The 12,187-nt window shown below is 42.2% G+C and overlaps 1 protein-coding gene and 1 long non-coding RNA gene across 19 annotated transcripts in view; both read right to left on the bottom strand.

Annotated features, from left to right (window-relative positions):
* The window catches only part of LOC108416170, a 9,741-nt gene extending 7,795 nt beyond the window's left edge, over window positions 1–1,946 (bottom strand). The window contains exon 1 of the long non-coding RNA XR_005130172.1: window positions 1,290–1,946. This is a non-coding gene — a long non-coding RNA (uncharacterized LOC108416170). The remainder of the gene's footprint in view (window positions 1–1,289) is intronic.
* The window catches only part of LOC108415933 (cell wall protein DAN4-like), a 215,498-nt gene that overhangs the window by 62,750 nt on the left and 140,561 nt on the right, over window positions 1–12,187 (bottom strand). The window lies entirely within an intron of this gene.

Below are 12,187 nucleotides of genomic sequence, written 5' to 3'. Positions count from 1 at the left end.
TTTTCTGTGAGCTAAACCCCCCCCCCCCCCCCCCCCCCCCAAAAAAAGACTCTAAAATTGGCATCTTCTAAAAGCGCAGTGTGGCTTAATGCTACTTTTCCTTACTGTGCACTGAACCATACAATGGTCTGAAAACCCAACTGGGGAGATAAAACAACATGTAAAAGCAGAAAGATGATAACTAAAACCATAAAATCGATCCAGCCTCGCCAATGAGAGTGTTATCTCTCGAATGAGCCCAAGGATACTGTCTCTGCCCACCATGAAAGTTCCTCCAGACATCACACAGGTCATGGGCCTCCAGCACCTCGCACAATCTCTTACGGGACGCAGCATGTGGTTCCATGTGCTGTACAGTTAAAACCCCCACCCAGTACTAAAAACTCATTAGAGCTACAACCTCCAATTACAGCGTCCAGAGTATCTAAAAAGGACACCCTGTTCACCCCCCAAGTTGGGGCATAAACAAAAAACTCATTTTCAAAACACGCTGTCACCTTTAAAAGTCTGCCATGTAAAATTTCATCCACCGAATAAGAACAAGGAGTAAAACTGTGTGATAAAAGAACAGCCACCCCACCGCTAACAGGAGAGTTATAACTTAAAAAGGCGAGCCCCTCCCACTCTCAAGCCCAGTCAGCAGCACTGCTGACATCACTGTGTGTTTCCTGTACAAACAGGACATCAAGCCTCTTCTGCTTCACCACCTCATACAGCTTCGCTCGCTTACCGCAGTCCCTCGCCCTGTTAATGCTCAGACTCGCCACTCTAATATCGCCCATCACAGCATAAATTAGATAAAAAATCTGTAAAACAGAGACCATTCTGAACCAGGGAGGGCAGGAAGGGTCAGACCTCATCCTCTGTGTTTACTTTACTCAGCCTGGTCAGGATTTTCTTCAGCCTGTAGATTTCCAAGGCCGTGAAAGACCCTTCCCTCCTAAAATGTCTGACATCATGCACGAACTGTAGACTATTCGGGAAATGCTCTTCAACGCGGACTCCCTTTTGGCCTTTAGTGACCCGCAAGAACTTTCTTATCTCATCAACTGTGTAAACTACAGACGTGTTCTCCTCCTGGGAGCACACTGACCAGCCTGAGTCAGACAGAGAGCCGTCGCTCTCAGACTCCACCTCATTCACTGCACTCACTCTGTCTTGGCCTGTTTAGTGCCCTTTCCTCTGTTTCGCTTCTTTCTTTCATGAGGAACCTTAAAAACAGTCTCGTCCTCTATTTCCACCTCCACTGCTGTACCAGCTAGACTGACCTCAGTACCGCTGTCCCTTACCTGGTTATCTTGCTCCCCTGGGTCAGGAGACCCCTGATCCTGCTCTTGCCACCAGGGTGGTTCACAGCTGGCTCCTCCGCAACAGCAGCCGCAGGGGGGGCAGCCACTACGGGATCAGCTGCGGCAGGCCCCGGCCGCGCCACGTTCCCGGCATCACCATCGTTGTCGTTGAGCTTTTCAGGGCAGACTCGGAGGAGATGTTCTTAATGGGGGAGACAAGTTTCCCAAACCGGAACAGCTCCTGAGCGATCAGCTCGTCCGAGATGAACGGGGGGACATTGGACAGAATGACCTTTTTGGCGGGAGTACTGAGGGGCAGGACGGGACGAACTGATCATTAATAACAAGTCCACTCTGCACCAGCTGATTGGCTTTGTCCAGCGAGGACAGGAACATCACCACCGCACTGTACATGCGCGAAGCAGAGACCACATTATTATACCCGACGGCACCGCCTGCCGCCAAACAGCACTCATCCACACTCACACCATGCCGGCGAGAGAGTTCAGGGACGCCATGCTCCCAACAAAACGCCGGTAACAGACGCCCACACACCCCCCACCACACCTCACACGCACACTCAAACAAACTATACAAACAGACTGACAACAACGCAAAAACTGAAAAATACTGGCAAAACGCCAACCACTGGGACTCCAGCTCACCACGCTCAGCTCACAGAGAGAGAGAGAGAGAGAGATAGAATGTAAAATCATACAGTAGGTCATATTTCACCCTTTGCAGTGTTTCTCCTGAGAGCGTAAAAATGCCTTAAAAATAAAATGTAGCTCCAAAATTGTAAGTTGAGCTGCGGTCAGTGAGCTGTGCTGACCTTCAGGCTTTTGAGATGAATGTGTGGTTGAAGTGGTTGGACTGGTCTGTACACTGACCACTGCAGTAGATGCTATAGCGTTAGGTGGTCCGTCTGTAGAGAAAGAAGAGTTTGATGCAGAAACAGAACATGAGTAAAAAGTGTGTTGTCTGGTGACGTGTAAATGTATTTTCACTTCAATAAAATGTCATTTGACCCAGGGTACACAAACTTGCACACAATGGTAGATGAACAGTGATGAGGGGGTGAAATGCAAGTTGGCGAAAGTTGGTTCTTTGTGCTGCTTTTTACTTATTTGAAATACATTAAGAATATAAACTGAGTCAGTGTTTTACCTTTTACTGTGAGTAAGATGATTCTATATGAATCTTTAACACCACACCAGTAACTTCCTCCATCCTCTTCAGTCAGGTGTGATATGAGTAGAGAGAGATTTCCTGGAGAGTGACCATTAACCAGCTGAAATCTGTCTCTGTACTGACCACTCTGACTGGATATCTCTTCCCATCTGTTACTGTTGTATTTCTGCCACGTGAATCTCTCAGGTGTGGCGTGTAGGTCAGTGCAGTAGCAGGGCAGCAGTACTGACCCTCCTATAGGAGCTGTGATGCTCAGTTTTTTCTTTTTTTTCAGAGTGCAGGCTGCAGAAAGACGCATCAGTAAGATCAGATTAGTTGTATTCTCTTTTTGTGGCTCCAGCTGTTTTTCTCTCAGTTTTGGTAATCAAAGTTTAAAAGGGCTAATAACAGCTCCAGCCTCCAGAGGTGATGGACATTAGTTTACTAAAGGGTTAAATCTGGTTCCCTCTTGAAGAACCTTTACAACTCTTAAAGCATGCTTTACCTTTGAAAGTGAGTGTGAAGATTATATGTGAATTTTCAGAATCTTCAACCTCACACCTGTAGGCTCCTGTATCCTCTTCAGTCAGGTGTGAGATAAGTAGAGAGAGATTTCCTGGAGAGTGACCATTAACCAGCTGAACTCTGTCTCTATACTGACCACTCTCACTGGATATCTCTTCCCATGTTTTTCGGTGTGGCTTGTCTTTCTTCCAGCTGAATGTCTCAGGTTTGGTATGTAGGTCAGTGCAGTAACAGGGCAGTAGTACTGACCCTCGTTTGTGTGCTGTGATATTCAGTATTTGTTCATTGTTGACCAGAGTGCAGCCTGTAGAAACACATATCAGATAAGGTAACTACAGGGACTTCAATCTAAACTGGTTGAGCTTTACTGTGTGTAAGAATCTTTGGGCCCACCAGCGGACACTGGCTTGTTATATATGTAACATCAAGCCACAAGATTGTGATTACTAGATTTTAATGGGAATTAAAGATATAAATCATATGATGCCTAGTGTTTTCAGCATTTATCTCCATTTATTCACTTGTTTTTCTGCATGATTTTAACACAGCAGCTCTCCTTTAAATCTGAAGTGGTCAGAAATGACATAGATAGGAATAATTTTATTTCATTGACTTACATTAAAAATAAAGAATGTCCTTGCCTTCTTCCATGGACTCACCAATTTGGATATGATTGATGATTTGTTTGGCAGTGATGATATTTACATAAAACATTGTGGTTTAGTATATTACATGTTCAGCATTTAAAAAGGAACTCATACTAATTGCAATTTGTGTGCAGATCTTCATCACTTCATTCAGAAGCTGAGACTGAATAGTGGTTCTACATATAAATCAATGTTTTTTGCCAAGTGTTGACCATATAGCATTGTGAGTGAGGACATAATAGATGGCATATAAATTTAGATTTGCATGTTATCAACTTACTAACAAGATAAAAACAACACTCACCTTCAGAGACATGAAGCCCAATGAAGAGAAGATAGAAAGTCAGCAACATCCTCACTAGTAAAACACTGAGTTCACAGCACACTGACCGCTCCACACCCAGCACTACACTAGCCCTGTATACCACACTGAGTCCACAGCACACTGACCGCTCCACACCCAGCACTACACTAGCCCTGTATACAACACTGAGTACTCAGCTCCCTCAGCAGCTCTTCACTGGAGTCTAACCCACTCTAATGTCCATGCAGCTCACAGGAGCTGTGTTTAAATCAGCTAGACCGGAACTCTTCTGTCTTTTAGAGACTTTAGCAGCAGCTTCTTAAGAAATAGAAACCACAAAAATAACATGGTTTCTGAGTTGTGAGCACACCTACTGTTTCCTGTTTTGTGGTGCCTCATTTTGCAGAACACACATGTGGCCATATAAAGAAATGTCATATACACCTCTTCAAAAAGTCCACACAGACTAGCGTGAATGGTCTAAGCTGGTTTATCTGGGTCTGATGCTTGATCGGCTAGTCATCTACTATGATCTTGCTGGTTGACCAGCATACCAGCATCCAAAGGTAAAAGTGTCATTTTCAGAATTTTTCCTTTATAATTTCCAGTTCTGCAGGTTTTCTAGGAGAGCTGTTCCAGGAATGTTTCACTTCCAGTTCCTCTGCTCTCTTTCAGTCCCCCATCCTGTCTGACACACCATGATGTAGATTGTGTAGTCAGCCTTATGTGTGCATGTTTTAAATGTGTCTGTGTGTGTGTCAGCGTGTGTGTGTGCTCGTGTGTGTCAGCGTATGTGTAAGTGAATGTGAGAAGAGTCATGTATGTTAGTGTGTATGTATGTAGGTATGATTGTATCGGGGAGATCAGTTTTATTGTGTTAGAAATTACATTATACACTCACCGGCCACTTTATTAGGTACAGTTGCTTGTTAACACAAATAACTAATAAGCCAATCACATGGCTGCAACTCGATGCATTTAGGCATGTAGAGGTGGTCAAGACAACTTGCTGAAGTGCAGACCGAGCATCAGAACGGGGAAGAAAGGGGATTTAAGGGACTTTGAACGTGGCGTGGTTGTTGGTGCCAGACGGGCTGGTCTGAGTATTTCAGAAACTGCTGATCTACTGGGATTTTCACGCACAACCATCTCTAGGGTTTACAGAGAACGGTCCGAAAAAGAGGAAATATCCAGTGAGCGGTCAGTTGTGTGGACGAAAATGCCTTGTTGATGTGAGAGGTCAGAGGAGAATGGACAGACTGGTTTGAGATGATAGAAAGGCAACAGGAACTCAAATAACCAACCAAAATATCTGATGAACGTTTCCAACACCTTGTTGAAAGTCTGCCATGAAGAATTAAGGCAGTTCTGAAGGCAAAAGGGGGTCCAACCTTTTACTAGCAAGGTGAACCTAATAACATGGCCGGTGAGTGTATGGCCAAACACTGCACATACGGCTATGTAGGTTTCTCTCAGCAGTGTTATGATGATTTGATATTGCAGTCCATAATGTTGTCTGTTAAAGCTGATGTTTAAAAGCATGAGAACTAAAGCCACACCTGGCAGCTCTGACCACAAGTCCTTTTCTTTTTCTTGTGTTTATTTTAAACTTTCAGCTCTCCTGTCTGTGGTCTTGCTTCTTGTTCTCTCTGGGCTTGTTGTGGTAAAGAGATGTGATCTCATGATTGTGAACCATCTATGTGGTCTACGCCTCTATTTTGAAGTAGCTATAATAGTATCAGTAGTGGCTGATGTCGTGGGGAGGGGCCGAGCAACATTGACCTGAAAGCTGATGAGGCCTCAGAGACACAAACATCAGCATGAGTGACCCAGAGTGGCCACTTCCTCTACAACACCAGAAAGATCCAGTCTTAAGCTGCTGAAAGCCTGAGAACCCATAAGGTACTGAATTCAAGAGTGAAATAGCTCAGTCCTGACTTGTCTGAGCTTTTTCTCTTAGAGGTCATTTGGAACATGTTTTCTACTTTTGCCACTACAAGGCCTCACTGAGTTCTGTTTTAATCTTTGATGTAATGCTTTTTGTGCTGGTCAGTCCCTCGTGTAACAGATCTGACCCATGTGTAGAGTGAGACAAATCACATGACGCTGTACTGTAAACAATTAATGATTAAACTTATTCTTTTGTTTTCATGAAACATTAAAAATCCACTTAGTCTGTTTAAGAAAATAAAATCCACAGGACAGCTATTTTAAATCACCTCACTCTAAGCAGACTGTCCACTGTGCTGCCCCTGTCCACCTATGAAGTGCCAACTACCAGAGATAATGAGGATCCTCAGATCTGTATAAACTTCAGTCAAAACAATTCTCGCCCAACGTGCCAGTGAGTTTATCATGTTGATGTTACAATGAATGAATAAATAAAATAAACTACCACACAAACCACAGATTTGACCATTTTCACATTCTGTAATCACTTCAGGATTTTGTTTTTTGTTAATTATATTTCTTTTCTTTTTTTTTGACTATGACTATTCTGGAGTAAATATAATAAAGATGTATTGATGTGTTTCATTACCTTACTTTTCTCCATGACTTCATTACACCAATCTAGATCATCAGTCATGGGGAAGCATAAATCAGTCCAGTGGAAGTTTCTTGATCTCTTTCCTATTTGTACAGTTTGGAAGTGACTCTTTAATACACGTTCATTAACACTTTGGCCTCAGACTCAGTAAATGTTATTGAGATAGTGAACCAGCTCTGTTTGCTGAGAAATATGTTGTATAATTAGCTTCCATCAGTGCTGCACTTACAGCCAAACAGAAGCATCATGAAGAGCTTCTGTATGGAGCGTGATTGAATCTGATCTAATTGGTAGTAAATGGACAGTCTGCGGAACTTTACACAACAATTCCTATAAAGATATGATGCAAAAACGTTTGAGCAGTGTAATTTATTTATTTCATGGAAATTCATTAGCAGTGCAAATAATAACAGTTACAAAAGTGGTAAAAGTGCATGAGTCCATGCCGCTGTTGCAGGACTGCGCTACTTCAGACTGACCGCTCCAACTCCATCCGCAGTGCTGTAGTGAACTCTGACAGGATCTGATAGAAATAGAGACAAAATACTTGATATCTTATGACACAAAAGAAATGTTGTATGATTATAACAGCTTGATTGTGTAGTTTGTACCTTTGTTCCTCTTGGTGTGATAAACCACAGCTACTATAATGTGGAGAAAGATCACAGTCACCAAGGCAAAGGGGACGAAGGGCAGAGACTGTGGAGGTTCTGTTGATCATATTATTCATTTCATCTCACAGCACTGAGCGTTTATTCCACCTTCATTTGTGCTCATTTACATATTCTGATCAAAAAAACCTATTTTATGATTTCTCTTCAGAACAAACGTCAGACGTTCGGATTGATCAATGTAAAAATTAAATGTATGTGTATTAGTGACAGATATATTTACCCTTACTCTCATGGGAAACTGCTGTGGGTGATATGCTTGGAGTAATTCGGGTGTTGACCACTGCAGTAGATGTTGTAGTTGTAGTCTCTGTGGAGAGAGAAGGATCTGTGCAGGAACAGCACAGCAGAAATCAGCTCACTGTAGAAACACAGTAACATTAAATGGTAAAGATTAATGTTAATGCTGCAACATACAAGTACGTTATAGACAATTGATGCTTCCAGCTTTGTAGTAGCAATGTGGGGAAGACATGTTCCAGCGTGACTGAAACCCTGACCCCATCCCTGTTTAATGTCTTTGGGATGAAATAGAATGTCTATTGCAAGCCAGGCCTCCTCATGCAACATCAGCAAATGCTCTTCTGCCACGTGCAAATGAGGAGGTTCACCGTTATATTGATGCACATGATTTTGGAACGGGATGCCTAACAACTTGATGTAGATGTGAAAGTAAAGCATCTGCATGCTTTTGGCAATATAATGTATGTTCATAAGCCAGAACAGATGATGGTCAGACCTGCTCTTACTTTCAACACTCCATTTAAATGGGTTTCACCACCTTAAAATGTGGTAGATGATGGAAGATGCACACAGAGAGAAAAGAGAGGCAGTGCCATGTTCCATTCACCTCACAACGAGCTTCTTTTTCCAGTGAGATAAAGAGCAGCTAGCTTGTTTCTACCTGGCACTGAACTGAACACTGAAGCTGAAGCTAAGCTGGATGATGCAGTGTCAGCACCACGGAACAAGAATAAAAACTACACTGCTTGGCAAAATGTGGGACCATCAAGCAAAATGAGTGAAGATTTCTCAGATGAGGCAGATATTCTACTGGCATTCAACTTCATTTATTAAGTTTCAGCAACTGATAGTGGCTGCTATGGGGGGCTTTATTCCACTAAATCTGATGCTTGGCATTGCAGGGTCACAAAATTAATTTCAAGAGAGAATTCAGATTTAGCAGAAGCACATTCCTCAAGATATTTATCGTCATTTGTTTTTATTGGTCCTCGTTGGCCTATTTAAAGTAGAATTTTCATGGCATAAGAAGTGAGAAAAAAAAACTTAACTTTACTGACATACCAGTGAAAACAACATGAAGACCACACATCAAAACCCAGTAGTTGCCATATTGTGTCTCCTGGGTCCCCTCCGTCACATATTTCCAAAACAGCATCACCACCGCATTGAATTAAATGATATTTACTCTAATGTGATAAAGGCTGTTTGTATTACTGAGTGGAAAGAAATATTTCACTAAATTAGACCTCTGCAGTGCTTACAATTTAGTGTATGTTAAAGAAAGAGATGAAAGGAAGACTGTCTACATTCCCAGTAGAGGGCACTAGAGGTACCCAGTCATGCCCTTCAGTCTTCCAATCATTCATCAGCAAAGTCCCCTGGGTTATAATCGTTAATTTTGTAAAAGTGTAAATTGATGACGTTCTGATTTTTTTCTACTGCCGACAACACTCATGTCCACCAAGTCTGTCATACACTGCCTTTTAGAGAACGGTTTATTCATATAAGGAGAGAAGCACGAGTGTCACCTGCAAAAGGTCTAATTTCCAGGGTACATCATTAGCACTCAAGGAGTGCTAATGGATGATCATAAGGTCAAACCTGTAACAACTGGCCCACTCCTACATCTGAACATTGCCTCCGACAATGTATTTCAAAATCTCAAAAATGCTTTCACATCAGCCCCTATCCTCAAACATCCTAATCCCTCTAAGATCCCTCTAAGTAGAAGCTTTATGTGCCAGACCAAATCTGTGATCATTTAATCACCTGGGCTCACTCATCACTTAGCTCCGGTCATCCTCGTGAGTTTCATACCCAGCAACTTATATCCAACCATTATTGGTGGGAGACATGCATCAATTTGTGTTCTCATGCTCTGTGTGCTCCAAAAGCAAAACACAAAAAACATTGCTGGTGGGCAAGTTTTTGCCTCTTATGCTGAAACACTCCTGGTCATGCAGAGCTATTGAATTTGTTACAGTTTGCCTACTTCAGAAAAGTTCATCACCATATTCACAATAGTGGATTGTAGAAGCATTAGGTTTATTCCTTACAAGATGCTGCTTACCGCCTTATACACATCACTTGCCCTGTACACACACATTTTTCTAAATTTTGGTATACCTGAAAGTTGACAAGCATTATGTGAAGACCCCCTCCTTTCAGCCTGTGGACTGGGTCTGGCTGTCCACATGGGACCCCAGGTTTGGAAAGGGTAGCCATAGGTTACAGCCCAAATTCATTTGTCTGTTTAAAGTAATATAAAAGAAAAATGATGTGTCTTACTGGATTCTTGGACAAGGTGTCAACTGATAGAGCTCCACCAGAACCACTAGAGGTGGACAGCACACTGGTCTACACAATTCCCAGAACCCCTCAATTCACCCCTCACAAATAAAAATAACATACAAAATCCCATAAGAGGCTCTGTAACTAAGAATATAAACAGAGAAATTGTTTTACCTTTTACTGTGAGTCTGATGGTTCTATATGAATATTTAACACCACACCAGTAAACTCCTCCATCCTCTTCAGTCAGGTGTGATATGAGTAGAGAGAGATTTCCTGGAGAGTGACCATTAACCAGGTGAAATCTGTCTCTGTACTGACCACTTTCACTGGATATCACTTCCCACCTGGTTCTGTTGTATTTCTGCCACATGAATCTCTCAGGTGTGGTGTGTAGGTCAGTGCAGTAGCAGGGCAGCAGTACTGACCCTCCTATAGGAGCTGTGATGCTCAGTTTCTTTTTTTCCAGAGTGCAGGCTGCAGAAAGACGCATCAGTAAGATCAGATTATGTTGTATTCTCTTTTTGTGGCTCCAGCTGTTTTTCTCTCAGCTTTGGTAATCAAAGTTTAAAAGGGCTAATAACAGCTCCAGCCTCCAGAGGTGATGGACATTAGTTTACTAAAGGGTGAAATCTGGTTCCCTCTTGAAGAACCTTTACAACTCTTAAAGGATGCTTTACCTTTGAAAGTGAGTGTGAAGATTATATGTGAATTTTCAGAATCTTCAACCTCACACCTGTAGGCTCCTCCATCCTCTTCAGTCAGGTGTGAGATAAGTAGAGAGAGATTTCCTGGAGAGTGACCATTAACCAGCTGAACTCTGTCTCTATACTGACCACTCTCACTGGATATCTCTTCCCATGTTTTTTGGTGTGGGTTGTCTTTCTTCCAGCTGAATGTCTCAGGTTTGGTGTGTAGGTCAGTGCAGTAACAGGGCAGTAGTACTGACCCTCCTTTGTGTGCTGTGATATTCAGTATTTGTTCATTGTTGACCAGAGTGCAGCCTGTAGAAACACATATCAGATAAAGTAACTACAGGGATTTCAATCTAAACTGGTTGAGCTTTACTGTGTGTAAGAATCTTTGGGCCCACCAGCGGACACTGGCTTGTTATATATGTAACATCAAGCCACAAGTTTGTGATTACTAGATTTTAATGGGAATTAAAGATATAAATCATATGATGCCTAGTGTTTTCAGCATTTATCTCCATTTATTCACTTGTTTTTCTGCATGATTTTAACACAGCAGCTCTTCTTTAAATCTGAAGTGGTCAGAAATGACATAGATAGAAATAATTTTATTTCATTGACTTACATTAAAAATAAAGAATGTCCTTGCCTTCTTCCATGGACTCACCAATTTGGAGATAATTGATGATTTGTTTGGTAGTGATGATATTTACATAAAACATTGTGGTTTAGTATATTACATGTTCAGCATTTAAAAAGGAGCTCATACTAATTGCAATTTGTGTGCAGATCTTCATCACTTCATTCAGAAGCTGAGACTGAATAGTGGTTCTACATATAACTCAATGTTTTTTTGACAAGTGTTGACCATATAGTATTGTGAGTGAGGACATAATAGATGGCATATAAATTTAGATTTGCATGTTATCAACTTACTAACAAGATAAAAACAACACTCACCTTCAGAGACATGAAGCCCAATGAAGAGAAGATAGAAAGTCAGCAACATCCTCACTAGTAAAACAACACTGAGTTCACAGCACACTGACCGCTCCACACCCAGCACTACACTAGCCCTGTATACCACACTGAGTACACAGCACACTGACCGCTCCACACCCAGCACTACACTAGCCCTGTATACCACACTGAGTCCACAGCACACTGACCGCTCCACACCCAGCACTACACTAGCCCTGTATACCACACTGAGTACACAGCTCTCTCAGCAGCTCGTCACTGGAGTCCACTCTCATGTCTGTGGAGCTCACAGGAGCTGTGTTTAAATCAGCTAGACCGGAACTCTTCTGTCTTTTAGAGGCTTTAGCAGCAGCTTCTTAAGAATCACAAAACCACACAGAGTGGCATGGTGGTCTGTGAGTCACGAGAACCTTCGCTGTTTCCTGTTATGAGGTGTATTATTTCATAGTGCACACAAGTGGACACAGACTAGCGAGTCTAAACTGGAATAAGAAGTTTTTGCACATCTAGTGCTGCCTTCATGCTGAAATAACTTGGTTTTGGTGGCAGCATATGTTGACTATCTATTGCCAGTCCTCCATACTGTCAAACTGTCCATGATGTAGTTTTTGTATCGGCACTGGTTATAAGTGTGTGTGTGTGTGTGTGTGTGTGTGTGTGTGTGTGTGTGTGTGTGTGTGTGTGTATGTGTGTAAATAATGTGTGTATTAATAGAACATCATTAATTAGTGGCGTTGACATCTATTAAAATTATCATAAGCACGAAACACTGAAGGTAAACACTTTCCATCAGGGAGAACCGAGTGGCTCTGAAATCACTTTTTA

Source organism: Pygocentrus nattereri, chromosome 4 (genome assembly GCF_015220715.1).
Source record: "Pygocentrus nattereri isolate fPygNat1 chromosome 4, fPygNat1.pri, whole genome shotgun sequence".
NCBI lineage: Eukaryota > Metazoa > Chordata > Actinopteri > Characiformes > Serrasalmidae > Pygocentrus > Pygocentrus nattereri.
This window is presented reverse-complemented; position numbering and strand designations above follow the sequence as displayed.